Raw genomic sequence first — 4,281 nt, 5'->3', positions numbered from 1 at the left:
TTAAGAGATGAGGTTTCACCATCTTGGCCAGGCTGGTTCTAAATTCCTGAGCTCGTGATCCACCCACCTCGGCCTCCCAAAGTGCTGGGATTACAAAAGTGAGCCACCATGCCCGGCCCCTTGGTAGTATTTAAAAAGCGAAGCCTTGAAATTCTGCTTGAAATCACCCAGTGATAAAAAACATTTTTGCAGTAACTCCCATTAATTATTAATAGAAGAAAAGAAAAACTGAGAAACCCATAAACCAAACCAACGGTATTCCCATTCATGACCCACACCCCGAGTCAGGATTCTCCCGACTACCCTCCGGTGGTCCCTGGGAGAGACAATCTGAAAGAATGGCGGCGCTGCAGGTGCAGAGCTGCCCAGAGAGGGCGCCAGGCCAGGGCACTGTCACTGCGCGGCCGCCATCTTATTGCTGAAGGGACTGAGGCCGAGCTGGGCAAAGAGAACTCAGGCCAGATTATGGAGCTGACTGCGGGGAGGCCTAAGTCCCCTACGGCCACTTCCCACCGGTTCCAACAAAACCCTTCCCCGAGGTCGGACCTGGCACTCATACCATTTCTAGGCTTCCAGGGGGTCCTGGCATCTTAGCTGTGGATCTCCAGTACCAGCAGGTCACAAGGCCACAGAGGTTGGGCCTCTAGTAGCAGAGGTCACAGGACAGAGAAGACGACATCCGAAACTCCAGGGGCAAGACACAAAGCCGCCGCCACATCTTAGAAGCCACCCTTTCCGGCACCAGCTGCGTGCCTGATTGGACGGTTCCCAGGACAGCGTTACTGATTGGATAAGGTTTAAGACCCCACCGCCTCAGGCCCTGAGTGACAGAAGACTTGACCAAATGCTGGCTAATTGAAGAAAGAGTGACAGCTGAAGGTGCAGCCTTTTCAGGCAGGGCTTCCTCGCTGAGCTGAACCCGGCCCATTCCGGAGGGTGTTTGCCTTTAGCCATTTGTATAACGTCTCGTGTATTTGTAAATTATGTACTATGTGGGTGCTCACACATGAAAAGAATAGAATAAAAAATATTGCTTTTCAAAATGTCTGCTTTTATAACCTTCCTGGCTTTTGGTCCTTGAGCAGGCAGCCTGAGATTGTTTTTTGTTTTGTTTTGAAACGGAGTCCCATTCTGTTGCCCAGGCTGGAATGCAATGGCGCCATCTCGGCTCACTGCAACCTCCGCCTCCCAGATTCCAGTTATTCTTCTGCCTAGTAGCTGGGATTACAGGCATATGCCACCACGCCGGGCTAATTTATTTGCAGTTCAGTGGAGACGGGGTTTGAAGATGTTAGCTAGGCAGGTCTCAAACTCCCGAACTTAGGTGATCTGCCCACCTCCACCTCCCAAAGTGCTGGGATTACAGGCATGAGCCACAGCGGCCAGCCGCCAAGCTAAAAACAAGAAAACACGCCAGACATGGTGGCTCACGCCTATAATCCCAGCACTCTGGTAGGCGGAGGAAATCGGATCACCTGAGGTCCGGAGTTCAGGACCAGCCTGGCCAACATGGTGAAACCCCATCTCTATTAAAAATACAAGATGTAGCAGAGTGTGGTGGTGCGCACATGTAGTCCCAGCTACTTGAAAGGCTGAGGCAGAAGAATCTCTTGAACCCGGGAGGCAGAGGTTGCAGTGAGCCAAAATTTCGCCGCTGCTGTCCAGCCTGGGTAACACAGCAAGACCCTGTCTAAAAAGAAAAACAAACAAACAAACAAATGAAATTCTATTATTTAGCACAACTTTAGTGGGAAAATTTAAACTCGACCAGGTGCGGTGGCTTACGCCAGTAATCCCGGCACTTTGGGAGGCTGAAGTGGGTGAATCACGAGACCAGGAGTTCGAGACGAGCCTGGCCAACATAGTGAAACCCCATTATCTGCTAGAAATACAAAAAAGAAAAAAAAAAAAAAAAAGTCTGGCATGGTGGCGGATGCCTGTAATCCCAGCTACTTGGGAGGCTGAGGCAGGAGAATCGCTTAAAACCCGGGAGGTGGAGATTGCAGTGAGCCAAGATTGTGCCACTGCTTTCCAACCTGGGTGACAGAGTGAGACCCTGTCTCGAAGAAAAAGAAAAACAACAAAAAATCTATTATTTAACACAACTTTAGTAAGAAAACTTAACTCAGCCAGGCATGGTGGCTCACACCTGTAATCCCAGCACTTTGGGAGGTCGAGGTGGGTGGATCACGAGGTCACAAGTTCGAGACCAGCCTGACCATCTCTACTAAAAATAAAAAAATAAAAATAAATTAAAAAAAAAAAAAAAGCTAGGTTTGGTGGCAGGTGCCTGTAATCCCAGGTACTCAGGAGGCTGACACAAGAGAATCACTTGAACCCAGGAGGCGAAGGTTGCAGTTAGCTGAGATATGGCCATTGCACTCCAGCCTTGGCAATAATGCAAGACTCCATCTCAAAAAGAAAAGGAAAGAAAAGAAAATTTAAACTCTACTGTGTAACTATATCCTTTACAATATAATCTGCTATGAAGTCTACTATAGAAGATAAATTTCTAACCATTGCCTTATTTACTCTAAACCATAGAAAATAAAATCTAACAAATGATGCCCATTCAAAAGAGTATCGGCCTCCTGGTAACACTCTAAAACCTATTCTGAGTAAGATTTTTTACAACTACAAAGTAGGTTAAAAGCAGTGGATCTATATTCTATTTCTGATATTATGAGGCAACAAATGTCTCATTAAAACTTCTTACCCACATTAGCCCTTCATCTCCTGCCTCCCAAAGTGCTGGGATTACAGGTGTAAATTTGGCTGGATGCAGTGGCTCACGACTGTAATCCCAGCACTTTGGGAGGCTGAGGCAGAAGGATCACCTGAGGTCAAAAGTTTGAGACCAGCCTGGCCGACACGGTGAAAACCCATCTCTACTAAAAATACAAAAATTAGCCAGGTATGGTGGTGGGTGACTGTAATTCCAGCTATTTGGGAGGCTAAGGCTGGAGACTCGCTTGAACCCGGGAGGTGGAGGTTGCAGTGAGCTGAGGTAGTGTCACTGCACTCCAGCCTGGGCAACAGAGCAAGACTCCTTCTCAAAAAAAAAAAAAAGTTTTGCTGGGCGCATTGGCTCATGCCTGTAATCCAAGCACTTTGGAGGCCAAGGCGGGCGGATCACCTGAGGTCGGGAGTTAAAGATCAGCCTGCCCAACATGGTGAAACCCCGTCTTTAAAAAAAAAAAAAAAAAAGTTTTATACAGATAATGTTGGCTGCAAAATTCTCTACATACAATTACATTCCATGAGTGCACATGAGACCCCCTTTTTTACATATCTGTTGTTTATAAAGCCATTAGAAAACTGCGAACTAAGACTGTCATGTTAGCAGTCTTGATCTCGTGGGAAAAAAAAAAGCTATCTACATCAAGATTTTCATCTGCTTTTGAGGAGAAACTTTCCTGGTTAGCATTATCTTATATCTCCTATGGGTTTACAATTGCAAGGGTTTGGATAGGCTCTTCTGAGTTGTGAGACTATCAACGCAGTGCTCAAAGTCTTGAAGTCTTGCTTCAGTGGAGATGGCAGGAAGACTCAATGTCTGGGTTCTAGATTATAAAGTGTTAGTTACTGTCTTCAGTAAGTAGACTATTAAAGGCTTTCTTTATCTGGTAAAAACATGCTTTACCATAATGCATGAAAGCTTTCTTGCATTTAGTAATATTAGACTTCAGAAGCAGATAATACATGAGATATTTTTGTTTTTTGTTTTTTTGAGACAGAGTCTCACTCTGTCACCTATGCTTCAGTGCAATGGTGTGATCTCAGCTCACTCCAAACTTCACCTCCTGGGTTTAAGCAATTCTCTCTGCCTCACCCTCGCGAGTAGCTGGGATTACGGGCACCCGCCACCATGCCCAGCTACTTCTTGTATTTTTAGTAGAGACGGGGTTTCACCATGTTAGCTAGGCTTGTTTCGAACTTCTGACCTCAGGTGATCCACTCGCCTCAGCCTCCTAAAGTGCTGGGATTACAGGCGTGAGCCACTGTGCCTGGCCTGCATGAGGTTTTATTCAATGCATGGGCCTTCCGATGACTATTTTATTTTTTTCACTCTAAGTAAATCTGATTGTCATAAATCTGCAATTACAAAAGCAATCCAGTCAAGTTGGTTAGCTTTGCACAACACTATTGTAGCTATAATGATTCTTATTTAACAGTTTTACAACTTGTCTAGTGAACTAAGTGTCCTTTTTTTTTTTTTTTGAGACGGAGTTTCACTCATGTTACCCAGGCTGGAGTGCAATGGCTCCATCTTGGCTCACC

General features: G+C 45.8%; 2 pseudogenes across 1 annotated transcript in view; both read right to left on the bottom strand.

Moving 5' to 3' along the window:
* The window catches only part of LOC108301903, a 29,316-nt pseudogene extending 28,644 nt beyond the window's left edge, over positions 1-672 (bottom strand). The window contains exon 1 of the transcript XR_005199679.1: positions 560-672. The product of XR_005199679.1 is annotated as a zinc finger protein 98-like (transcript). The remainder of the gene's footprint in view (positions 1-559) is intronic.
* The window catches only part of LOC108301910, a 101,280-nt pseudogene that overhangs the window by 34,002 nt on the left and 62,997 nt on the right, over positions 1-4,281 (bottom strand).

The sequence above is a fragment of the Cebus imitator genome, unplaced genomic scaffold (assembly GCF_001604975.1).
Source record: "Cebus imitator isolate Cc_AM_T3 unplaced genomic scaffold, Cebus_imitator-1.0 Scaffold38, whole genome shotgun sequence".
Classification (NCBI taxonomy): domain Eukaryota; kingdom Metazoa; phylum Chordata; class Mammalia; order Primates; family Cebidae; genus Cebus; species Cebus imitator.
This window is presented reverse-complemented; position numbering and strand designations above follow the sequence as displayed.